Source organism: Cebus imitator, unplaced genomic scaffold (assembly GCF_001604975.1).
Source record: "Cebus imitator isolate Cc_AM_T3 unplaced genomic scaffold, Cebus_imitator-1.0 Scaffold25, whole genome shotgun sequence".
NCBI lineage: Eukaryota > Metazoa > Chordata > Mammalia > Primates > Cebidae > Cebus > Cebus imitator.
Window position 1 is genome coordinate 2080572 of NW_016107340.1, and position 13547 is coordinate 2094118.

Genomic DNA, 13547 nt, shown 5'->3' on the forward strand with positions numbered 1-13547 from the left:
TCAACATTCAGTGTAAATGGCCTAAATGTTCCATTTAAAAGATATAGCAGGCCTGGCATGGTGGCTCATGCCTATAATCCTAGCACTTTGGGAGGCTGAGACAGGCAGATCACCTTAGATCAGGAGTTCAGGATTGGCCTGGCCAACATGGTGAAACCATGTCTCTACTAAAAATAGAAAAATTAGCTGGGTGTGGTGGTGGGCACCTGTAACCCCAGCTACTCAGGAGGCTAAGGCAGGAGAATTGCTTGAGCCCAGGAGGCAGAGGTTGCAGTGAACCAAGATGATGCCGCTGCACTCCAACCTTGGTGACAGAGTGAGACTCTATCTCAAAAAAAAAAAAAAAAAAGACACAGAATAGCAGAATGGATAAAAATTCACCAACCAAGTTGCTGCTGTCTTCAGGAGATTCACCTAACACATAAGATAAAGCCAGGAGGGAAGAAGATAGTCCATGCAAACGCATACCAAAAGCAAGCAGGAATAGCTATTCTTATATCAGACAAAACAAATTTTAAAGCAACAGCAGTTAAAACTGACAAGAGAGACATTATATAATGATAAAAGGACTAGTCCTGCAGGAAAATATCACAAATCTACATATATGTGCACCTAATACTTGGGCTACCAAATGTTTAGAACAATTGCTACTAGACCTAAGAAATGAGACAGGTGGCAACACAATAATAATGGGGGTTTTTAATACTCCACTGACAGCATTAGACAGGTCAGCAAGACAGAAAGTCAACAAAGAAAAAAAAATGGACTTAAACTATACCCTGCAACAAATGGACTTAATAGATACTTACAGAACATTCTACCCAACAACTGCAGATTGGACATTCTGTTCATCAGCACGTGGGAGTTTCTCTAAGATAGACCATGTGATTGGCCACAGAACAAGTCTCAGTAAGTTTAAGAAAATCAAAGTTTTATCAAATACTCTCTCCGACCTCAGTGGAGTAAAATTGGAAATCAACTCCAAAAGGATTCATCTAAACCATGCAAATACATGGAAGTTGAATAACGTGCTCCTGAATGATCATTGGGTCAACAATAAAATCAAGATGGAAATTGTAAAATTATTTAAACTGAATGATAATAGTGACAAAACCTATCAAAACCTCTGGGATACAGCAAAAACAGTGCTAAGATGAAAGTTTATAGCAGTAAATTCCTACATCAAAGGGCCTGAAAAAGCACAAATAGACAATCTAAGGTCACGCCTCACAGCACTGGAGAAACAAGAACAATCTAAACCCAGACTCAGAAGAGAAAAATAATTTACAAAGATCAGAACAGAACTAAATGAAATCAAAACAAAATATATATATAAAAGATAAATGAAACAAAAAGCTTGTTCTTTGAAAAGATAAATAAAATTGATATACCATTAGCAAGATTAACCAGGAAAAGAGAGAAGATCCAAACAAGCACAATTAGAAATGAAATGAGAGATATTACAGCTGATGCCATAGAAATACAAAAGGTTTTTCAAGGCTACAATGAACACCTTTATACACATAAACTAGAAAACATAGAGAAGATGGATAAATTGTTAGAAATATATAACCCTCCTAGATTAAACCAGGAAGATATTGAATATCTGAACAGATCAATAACAAGCAGTGAGTTTGAAATGGTAATTTTAAAAATGCTAACGAGAAAAAAAATCTACCCTGGCCAACATGGAAAACCATGTTTCTGCTAAAAATACAAAAATTAGCCAGGCATGGTGGCACAGGACTATTGTCCCAGCTACTCAGGAGGCTGAGGAAGGAGAACCACTTAAACCTAAGAAGTGGAGGTTGCAGTGAGCTGAGATTTCATCACTGCACTTGAATCTGGACTCTGAGACTCTGTCTCAAAAATAAAAAAATAAAAAAAAAGTCCAGGACTAGATGGATTCACAGCTGAATTCCATCAGGCATTCAAGAATTGGTGCCAATCCTATTGACATTACTCCAGAAGATAGAGAAAGAGGAAATCCTCCCTAAATCATTCTATGAAGCCAGTATTAGCCTATTTCCCCCTAATGCCAAAACCTGAGAAGGATATAACAAAAAAAGGAACTACAGACCAATATGCCTGATTAATATGTACGCAAAAAGCCTCAACGAAATACTAGTGAACTGAATCCAACACCATATCAAAAAGATAATCCACCATGATCAAGTGGGTTTCATACCAGGGATGCAGGTGTGGTTTAATGTATGTAAGTCAATAAATGTGATACACCACATAAATATAATTGAAAAGAAAACTCATATGATCATCTCAATAGACATATAAAAAGCATTTGACAAAATCCAGCATCACTTTATGATTAAAGCCCTCAGCAAAATCGTCATAGACGGTACATACCTTAAGGTAATGAAAGTCATCTTCAATAAACCCACAGCCAACATTATACTGAACAGGGAAAAGTTGAAAGCATTTCCCCTGAGAACTGAAATAAGACAAGGATGCCCATTTTCGCCACTTCTATTAAACATAGTACTGGAAATCCTAACCAGAGCTATCAGACAAGATAGAGAAATAAAGGGCATCCAAAACAGCAAAGAGGAAGTTAGGCTGTCACTATTTGCTGACAATATGATTGTGTAACTAGAAAACCCTAAAGACTCATCCAAAGAGCTCCTAGAACTGGTAAATGAATTCAGCAAAGTTTCAGGATACAAAATTAATGTACACAAATCAGTAGCTCTGTTATACACCAACAGTGTCTAAGCTGAAACTCACATCAAGAAGTCAGTCCCTATCACGATAGCTGCAAAAACAATAAAATACTTAGGAATATGCTTAACCAAGGATGTGAAAGACCTCTACAAGGAAAACTATAGAACACTGCTGAAAAAAATCATAGATTGCAAACAAGTGTAAATTTATCCCATGCTCATGGACTGGTAGAATAAATATTGTGAAAATGACCATACTGCCAAAAGCAATATATAATTTTAATGCAATTCCCATCAAAATACCACCACCATTCTACGTGGAACTATAAAAACTAATCCTAAAACTCATATGGAACCAAAAAAGAGTCCACATAGCCAAAGCAAGACTAAGCAAAAAGAACAAATCTGGAGGCATCACATTACTCAACTTCAAACTATACTATAAGGCCATAGTAACCAAAAGAGCATGGTACTGGTATAAATGAAGAACCAAGAAATAAAAACAAATACTTACAGCCAACTGATCTTTGACCAAGTGAACAAAAACATAAAGTGGGGAAAGGACACCATATGTAACAAATGATGCTGGAATAATTCACAAGCCACATGTAGGAGAATGGAACTGGACTCCCATCTCACACGTTATACAAAAATAAACTCCAGATGGATTAAGGACTTAAAACTAATACCTGAAACCATAGAAATGTTAGAAGATAATATCAGAAAAACTCTTCTAGACATTGGCTTAGACAAAGACTTCATGACCAAGAACCCAAAAGCAAATGCAACAAAAACAAAGATAAATAGATGGGACTTAAACTAAAAACCTTCTGCACAGCAAAAGAAATGATCAGCAGAGTTAACAGACAACCCACAGAGTGGGAGAAAATCTTCACAATCTACACATCCAACAAGGAAAAAATATCCAGAATCTACAAATAAACAAATCAGCAAGAAAAAAAAGTCCCATAAAAAGTGGGATAAGGACATGAAAAGACAGTTCTCAAAAAGGATATACAAATGGCCAACACGCATATGGGAAAGTGCTCAACATCACTAATTATCAGAGAAATGCAAATTAAAACCACAACTCAATGCCACTTTACTCCTGAAAGAATGACCATAATTAAAAAATCAAAAAATAATAGATGTTGGCATGGATGTGGTGAAAAGAGAACATTTTTGCACTATTGCTAGGAATGTAAACTAGTACAACCACTATGGAAAACAGTGCGCAGATTCCTTAAAGAACTAAAGGTAGATTTGTTTGATGCAGCAATCCCACTACTAGGTATCTACTCAGAGGAAAAGAAGTCATTATAGGAAAAAGATACTTGCACATGCATGTTTATAGCAGCACAATTTGCAATTGTAAAAATATGAAACCTGCCCAAATGCTCACGTCAATGGGTGAATAGATAAAATGTTATATATATATATATATATATATATATACACACACACACACACACACACACACACATATATGTAAATGTTATATACATATATGTATATAACATATATACATACATACACGATGGAAAACTACTCAGCCATAAAAAGGGACAAAATAATGTCATTTGCAGCAACCTGGATGGAATTGAAGGCCATTATTCTAAGTGAAGTAACTCAGGAATGGAAAACCAAACATTGTATGTTCTCGTTTATACATGGGAGCTAAGCTACGAGGATGTAAAGGCATAAGAATGATACCTTGGACTGGCCGGGCGCGGTGGATCACGAGGTCAAGAGATCAAGACCATCCTGGTCAACACAGTGAAACCCTGTCTCTACTAAAAATACAAAAAATTAGCTGGGCATGGTGGCGTGTGCCTGTAATCCCAGCTACTCAGGAGGCTGAGGCAGGAGAATTGCCTGAACCCAGGAGGCGGAGGTTGCGGTGAGCCGAGATCGTGCCATTGCACTCCAGCCTGGGTAACAAGAGCGAAACTCCACCTCAAAAAAAAAAAAAAAAAAAAAAAAAGAATGCTACCTTGGACTTTGGGGATTCAGGGTAAAGGGTTGTGGGTAGTGGGGGTGGTGAGGGTTACTACACATTGGGTATGGTGTACACTGCTTAGGTAATGGGTGCACCAAAATCTCAGAAATAACCACTAAAGAGCTTATTCATATAACCAAACACCACCTGTTCCCCGAAAATGCATTTAAATAAAAAATAAGAAATTAAAAATTAAAAGTGAAAAAAGTATGAAAAATTGAGATGACTTTCAAAATATGAAATCAAGATTTGCCTTTAATAAAACATTAAACATACACACATACACACAAAGATGAGTATTAGGACATAGCACATTAATTAAGGAGTACACTTAGGATCAATGCCTGTGTAAGAGGGGAGGAAAGCTGGATTGGGCATAGGGAGAAGTTGAGCTGTCACAATCGCATTAAAGGCCCCCGTTGACTTCTTGGTGAGCCTTCAAATGAGGATGGTTCTTCCGAATCATGCTGAGTTGGAGTGAGGGAGGCAGGCATTTATATCTTTGTATAGATGAGCTACTGGATGCAGGCTATCCCTGGAAGGAAGTGTTGCTTTGGATGAGGTAATTTTCTTCAGTCAAGAAAACTCCCAATAAGAGTGAATCACAAGAGGCTACCTTCCAGTAGCACTCTCAGGGTTTAGGGAACTAAGTGCTTCATTCCTAAAACGCAATTTTGCTGACACATCACATTGTGCACTACAAAGTCCAAATAAAATGTAACTGAACACTGAATTAGATATATGAGCTTTCCAATTATGTCCTGAGTTGTTGACATTTGGAAACAGATTGCATAGCACTTCTAGCCCTGGCAATGAGAAATTGTTTAAATCCAGGAGAGGAAGATTTCAGCAAGACATTTTATGTCCCTTTTCCTTCCTGTAATAAATATTCTAGTGAACCATTGCTTCTATGGGATGTTAGGAGTGAGAGATACTCATACTACACAAAATAACATTTTTGTCTTAGAAAAAAATAACCATGAGAATATGCCCAACTGGTGCTGTCTTCTTTCTCCAGAAAACATCAATTAACATAAGGGAAATTTAGAAGCAAATTCACTACACATAAGTTATATAATAAGGTATTATTTTATTTGTTGCTATGCTAACAAATTTCAAAATTGATATAAGAAAATTTAAATTAATAATATAGTTTGAATCTCTCTTTAGATTATAATTTGAGCCAAAATATGAAAAATATTAAAATAATATATCAGCTCCTTTGTGGTTTTGATATTTGCACCATGTAACTCATTATTTCTCTATGACCTAATGATATTTAATCCTCTGACTTTATAGTCAGATTCCATAACAATTCAAATAATCATTAAAAATAAAATATTAACACTAAAAAGAAACATCAGGATTGTATAGTATAAGAATTCTCATTTTTCAAATTAAAAAGCAGAGATTATGTTAGGTGAAGTCTCTGGAGTAAATATTTAGAGGCAGAATTTGAACTCTGGGAAAAGAAAGAGCAAAAGATTTACCTCTGCAAATTAGAAATTTTTTTCTAATTCATACTCTTCTTTTTAAGTATAGTGTTGCATATTTTCTCTTCTGCTCATGTACTAACATTGTCAAAAATTATAACTGCACTTTTAAAAGATAAAATTATTTTCTTAAATTATTGATAACTGCCTAAACAAACAACAGCAAAAACAATAAATCTAAAAGCTACGGGGATAATAAAATTGTAAAGATTCATATTTGATCATATTTAATTTAACGACTGATTTCATAGACTGCATTCAAAAACTACAACATAAATTTAAAGAAGGGACTCAGAGTTGTTCTAAAAGAGTTAATATTTTCTTACCTTCATCACTCTTCTTCTCTTCTTCTTCCTTATTAATAGCACATCAGGAAAACTACTTCAAATCAAAGTAGAGTCATGGAACTCAGAAGACAACTTTCAAGATATTCATATGGTCATTTAGGTAAAAGCGATCATAACTGTTAAATTTGAGAATTATCTAATGGAATAATTTTTTTCCGTTTAAGCAACAACAACAAAAAAGTTTCTATCTCAAGGCTAGAGTTGCTTTCTACATCTAAAACAATTAGGCCCAGACATTTCACACATAGGTTTAATAAGAAATATTAAGTGTGTAATATCTACAGTGGTGCTGATGTCCTTCAGAAATAAACACTGTCTAATTATTCAAAGGCTGTAGCATTCTAGGGTGACATATAGTACAAAGAGCAAAGTGAATATCCAAGTTAATAAACTACCCAATAATCTCTTCAAACGAATATATTGCACCTGCTTTAACATTTAATCTCCAGAGTACATGGAAACAGCAAGAAGGAATATAGAAACTTCTATTGTAAACTCTCTCTCTCTCTCTCTCTCTATATATATATATATATATATATACTCTCTCTATATATATATATACTATATATATATATATACTCTCTCTATATATAATATATATAAAATCTCTCTATATATATAATACATATATTTAATATACATATTAAAGAGAGAGAGAGAATCTCACCCTAGTCAGACCCTGCCCATCTTCTAAGGCCTATTGCAAGTATAATCAGTTCCTTAGGACTGACTGACTTTCCACTGACCCTACTATTGCACTTCAAGTCTATGCCTTATCACTCTTTGATTGTCCTTATTCAGACGTCCTCCAATTTGCAAGGTCAGACAATACTTAAATTTTGTGTGGCAACCTTTGTCACAGCTAACAGGAGGAAGTCAGGGTGGGGTATGGCAGTGTCAGGAGTCAATAACACCTGGGTCACCTACAAAACATAAGCCTATGAGAAAGATATCTGGTCATTTTTAAACTATAAAGGGATATTGGGGATGATAAATTTATTCCAGCAAAATGCCTATTTTCTCTATGATATTGGGCATTTAATTTCATCTCATTCTGTTTCATTTGCCTTCAAATCATAAAACTCTGGTTTCCTTTCTGCTGGTGTAATTTTCTCTCATTATTTACACAGGATGATTACATATTTACTCTAGAAGAGAAAGAATACGTATTGAAAGACCTTTCTCATTGAACCAGCTATGAAGCTTTAATCTATTAAGAATAGCCTTTGAGTGCTGTAAATGCTTTTTATCTTTGTGTGAATTACTGTTTGGCATGCCAAGAGCAGACATCAAAGGGACCCCTAAGTTCCCCAAGAGATAAGTGGCCAAGCCTCTTTCAGTTTTCTGATAATTCATTGACAAAAGGCTGTTCCAAAGGCAGTCGTTATGATTGTTCTAACTATAGGAAACACTTTGCAGGTTGGAAGGCTTCCTGGAAAGCCCTCCCCTACTACAGCAGCACACCTCAAGCACTAGTAGAATGATGTACCCCCAACACATTCCTGCTCCATAGTCTTCAACACTCACTAGCATCTATTTTCTTCTTTTCTCTTTTTAAGAGACAGAGCCTTGCTCTGTCTCCCAGGCTAGAGTGCAGTGGTGTGATCATAGCTCACTGCAGCCTCATACTCTTGGGCTCAAGCCCATGCAATCCTGATGCCTCAGCCTATGGAGAAGCTAGTCCTACAGGCACATGCCATCATGTCTAAGTCTATCATTATTGTTGTTGTTGCTCTTCCTGACAAAATCCTTTCAGGGAATAATAAGTAGGGGCTGGAATAATTTATGTTCATGGGTTCAGAAAAATGCTACCTAATTTGTGTCATCTCTTCTGAACATGTCTGATAAGAAAGTTTTTCTGATGAGGATCTATGTCACTCCATGCCATTCCTCCCTTGACCTGTTCCTTGTCTCATGTCTTTTGCCTGGAAATCAAATCACCAGAATCTACTCTGTTAATAACAATCATCATCACAGTAGCTCCTATGAAACAATCTCTATATTAACTTTATCATAATAGACATAAACTGGAAATAGCCCAGGACACAAAGTGAATGAAGCCTTTCCCAAAGAGTATGTACTGTATGATTCTATTTATATCAAATTCTAGAACAGACAGAACTAATCTAGGTATAAGTAAATCAGGACAGTGTTTGCTTCAAAGAATGAAGATAAAGATTAACTGAAAAAGGATGGTAATATTACAGATGTTAATAGGGTTATTGGTTATACAAGTGTATTTATTTGTCATAGCTAAGCAAGTTATATACTTAAGATTTGCCCATTTCATTGTAGGTTTTATACATAAAGACAAATGCAACAAATGTTCAGTTCTCGTTAACAGTGCATCTGAAGTTTGCAGAGGAAAGTGCCATTTGCTTTGAACTGCATCACAAAATAATATTTGTTAGACTGATGAATTTTAGAATTGCTATATTGATATGAAATAAAGCTAATAAAATAAGATGTTAACAACAAATAGTATAGATCTGTGGATGTTCACTGTAAAATACTTTCAACTTGTGCTATGTTTGAAATGTTTCATTCATAAACTAATCGTGATAGGAAAGGGAGTGCTAGTTAATTGTTCTTGTCAGTTTATACCTAGTAAGCCGTATTAAATTTCTGAGAATTTTTGTGCAAATACTATTGTTACAGGAAAGGGATCCCAATCCAGACCCCAAGAGAGGGTTCTTGGATCTCACACAAGAAAGAATTCAGGGTGGGTGCACAGTGCAAAGCAAAAGCAAGTTTATTAAGAGAGTAAAGTGGTGAACGGACAGCTGCTCCATAGACAGAGTAGGACGTACCTGAAAGTAAGAGGAACGCATCCACCTTAGGTACAATGCTTGTATATATAGGGAGATGTGTTCGGCTACAAGGATTTGTGATAAAGGATTAATTTCCTTACTACATTTTGCAAGAATCAATATTATCTTTAAAGCAAAATTAGGAATGCTTTTGTTCTCCAGATATCAGGATATCTGGATGCTCCCAAGTCTGAGTCTGTGTTAGTAAACATTATTAATGTGTTCCCTTAACCGTAAACGTCTAGAAGCTAGGAATGCCTAATTTTCTGGGAAGGCAGCCCAACAGGTCTCAGCCTCATTTTCCTAGCCCTCACTCAAAATGGGCTCGCTCTGATTTGAATGCCTCTGACACTATTATTCTTTGGCTTATAGAAACTCCATGATCAAACAAAGTTCCTAGAATATCTCAGTAAAACAAGGACACTAGGTATAAGAATGGCAATTATATTATTTAAATTATTTTTTACTACTATTTGAATAACTTCATTAAGTGTTGAATGAAAAATTTAAACTTGACTATTAAATAAATCAAAATAACTTGGCCTATGAATTAAGTCTAATTTTTGTTATGAGTTAGAATTTACTAAATAAAATGGACTAACAAATACAACAAACAAATGTTCAACTTTACAAACTTTTTTTTTTAACAGTTGTAACTCCTAATACAGAAGGTCCTGGCACCATCTGGAGTCATGACTAATCTCATGTACTTTCCCTAGAGGACAGAATTAACACACTGACCGTAATCTCTTTAGCCATAATCTCCTTCAATCTTTTAGAATCTCATTAGAACTTCCCCCAAACTCTGCAATGGACCTATTGTCAACTTCATTTAATGTATCCTTTTGTAATTCATTATCTTAAATGAAAAATATATTACTTTAGAAATTTTGGAAAATGTAGAAAACAACGTGAGTAAATGATTTAACTCATATTTTACCAAAGAAAACATTTTATGAGCCTGGCGGCCATGCGGGAGCCATGGCGGCCTCGGAGACGGTGGCAGGGCGCCCGGCTTTGGCTGCGGGTACCAGGGCCATCCTGGCGTCCACAAGAGGAGCCACCACCGTCACCTGGGGCCCGTGGGTGCCCCCGGGACCCCGACTGAGGGGCAGCTGGCCGCAACCTCCGGGGGCGACGCAGCAGCCTGCAGTCCCCGCGGTACGGGCCGGGGTGCTGATCAGCAGTGGGAGAGCAAGCTGCGCAGGCGTGGGGACCAGCATCCTGTGCGCGGTGCGCCGACCAGCATCCTGTGCGCGGTGCGCGGGAGCGGCAAGGGGAGCGGCAAGATCCTGCCCAGCAGCCCCGCGCTCAACATGCACGTGGCCAAGATCCACCACCTGCGGGATGGCATAGTCAATCCGATAATAGGAAAAGATTTGAAAACTGTACCGAAATTCTACTGCTGTCCAATTGAGGCTGCCCCAGAGGCCCTGATAGACCATCTTCTCAATTGTCTCTCGTAAACAGCACTTCATAAAAATGCATGCTGAGAAGAAGCACAAATGTAGTAAGTGCAGCGATTCGTATTGTATAGAATGGGACTTAAAAAGACACGCAGAGGACTGTGGCAAGATCTGGTGCACACGTGGCTGTCCCTACACCAGTAGAAAGGCACTGCAGTCTCATATCCACGGAACTAGCCACGAGATCCCTGCAGAACACAGGGATCCACCTAGTAAAAAAAAAAGGAAAATGGAAAATTTGCAAAACCGGAAGGTATCCAATAAGACCATTGAATCATTGAACAACCAGCCAGTCCCTAGACCAGACACTCAAGAACTAGAAGCTTCAGAAATAAAGCTAGAACCATCTTCTGAAGACTCCTGTGGCTCTAACACTGAAAAGCAGACTCTTATAACACTGCCAAGATATCCTCAGAAGTTGCTTTTACCAAAGCCCGAAGTGGCTTTGGTTAAACTACCAGTGATGCAGTTTTCTCTCTTGCCTGTCTTTGTGCCTACAGCCGACTCCTCAGCCCAGCCCGTGGTGGTTAGGTGTCAATCAGGGCTCTGCCACAGGGGCTGTGCACTTTCTGCCCTTGTCGGTAGGAACCCTGATCTTTGGCCTAGATTCAGAGGCTTGCTCTCTGAAGGAGAGCCTACCTCTTTTTAAAACTGTTAATCCTGTTGCTGTTAAGCCCATAACAAGTGAACTTGTGTAAAAGTCCATCTGCTCCTTTACAAGAACAAGGGAACACATGTCAAAAGAACAACATTTCCTCCATCAGTGTGCAGACAGATCTGTCTTATGCCTCACAAAACAACTTTATACCTTCTGCACAGTGGGCCAGCACTGATTCCTCTGTGTCATCTTGTTCTCAAACTGATTTGTTGTTTGATTCCCAAGTTTCTCTTCCCATTAGTGTTCACACTCAGACATTTTTGCCCAGCTCTAAGGTAACTTCATCTATAGCCATTCAGACTGATGCATTTATTGACACCTGTTTCCAGTCAGGTGGGGTCTCCAGAGAAACTCAAACCAGTGGGATACAAAGTCCAATGGATGACCACGTACAGATGGACCAAGCTGCAATGTGTGGAGACGTTTTTCAGAGTGTTTATTCATAATGTTGCTACAGGTAACATTATAAGTAACAGTTTAGTAGCAGAGACAGTAACTCATAGTTTGTTACCTCAGAATGACCCTAAGACTTTAAATCAAGATATTGAGAAATCTGCACCAATTATAAACTTCAGTGCACAGAATAGTATGCTTCCTTCACAGAACATAACAGATAATCAGACCCAAACCATGGATTTATTAAGTGATTTGGAAAACATCTTGTCAAGTAATCTGCCTGCTCAGATGTTGGATCATCATAGTCTTTTGTCTGACACAAATCCTGGACCTGACACCCAGCTTTCATCTGGCCCAGCCCAGAATCCCGAAATTGATTTTGATATCAGAGTATTCTTTTCAGCCTCAAATATCCAGACTCAAACTGAAGAGAGTGAACTTAGCACCACGAACACTGAGCCAATCTTGGAGTCACTGGACATAGAGACTCAAACAGACTTCCTACTTGCAGATACCTCTGCTCAGTCCTATGGGTGTAGGGGAAATTCTAACTTCTTAGGCTTTGAGATGTCTAACACACAGACACAGACAGACTTAAACTTTTTCTTAGACAATAGCCCTCATCTGCCTCTGGGAAGTATTCTGAAACACTCCAGCTTTTCCGTGAGTACTAATTCATCTGACACAGAGACCCAAACTGAAGGAATCTCCACTGCTAAAAATATACCTGCTCTAGAAAGCAAAGTTCAGTTGAACAGTACAGAAACACAGACCATGAGTTCTGCGTTTGAAACCCTGGGGAGCTTGTTCTTCACCAGCAATGAAACTCAAACAGCAATGGACAACTTTCTTCTGGCTGATCTGGCCTGGAACACAATGGAGTCTCAGTTCAGCTCTGTAGAAACCCAGACCTCTGCTGAACCACACACAGCCTCCAACTTCTAAAACCAAAAGTGGAGTCCATGTGTGAGATAGCATCTACCATTTCCTCTGGATTAAACTACAGAATGGGGAAAACAGTATTCTATTGAATGTAGTTGATGATGCAGTTGCTTAGCTTCTTTGAGGTTTTTTGCCTTTTGTACTTGTAAACATGAAATTTGTGTATAAATGCGAGTCTATTATAAAAGTGTGAAATGTTGGTCTAAAAAAAAAGAAAACATTTTATATATTTCCTCTTTTTAAAGATCTGTTTTTACTCGGAGATCTTTTCTGGGTATACTTTTGCATCACTGTTTGATTTTTTGCCCCTAAATGTTATCTAAGCATTTTCAACATTATAATACTTGCCATTATTTTTTATTATTATATAGTGTTTCTTGAAATAAATGCATTGTTATTCTCCTAGCATTCATTTATTTTGTGCTTCATTAAAAAATATTTATGGAGTGCTTCCATGTGCTATATACTGAGAAAACCCAGGCAGCAAGATAGAGATTATTTCTATCTTCATGGAATTTACAGCCTAACAGAGCTCATTGACATTTTAAAAAACTATCCAAGTCAAAAAATAAGCACAAATTGTGTTATGCATTATAAAAGAAAAAAATTAAAAGTTGTTTGAGAAAGGATATTGGAGAGCCTAATATTTACTTGAGTGTTAGGAGACATTACAACCAACCCAGTATCTTTTGGGTTTTATGTCTACATGTTTATTTCTCTTATCTTTCAATAGAATTATAAACTGGGAAGGTGGAGTT

At 37.4% G+C, this 13547-nt stretch overlaps 1 pseudogene across 1 annotated transcript; it reads left to right on the forward strand.

Annotated features, from left to right (window-relative positions):
- The first annotated feature begins 10308 nt into the window (after positions 1 to 10308).
- On the forward strand, positions 10309 to 12995 carry LOC108300193 (annotated as a pseudogene). The gene is made up of 2 exons (XR_005199129.1): positions 10309 to 10572; positions 10605 to 12995. The product of XR_005199129.1 is annotated as an ATM interactor-like (transcript).
- The last annotated feature ends 552 nt before the right edge of the window (positions 12996 to 13547 follow it).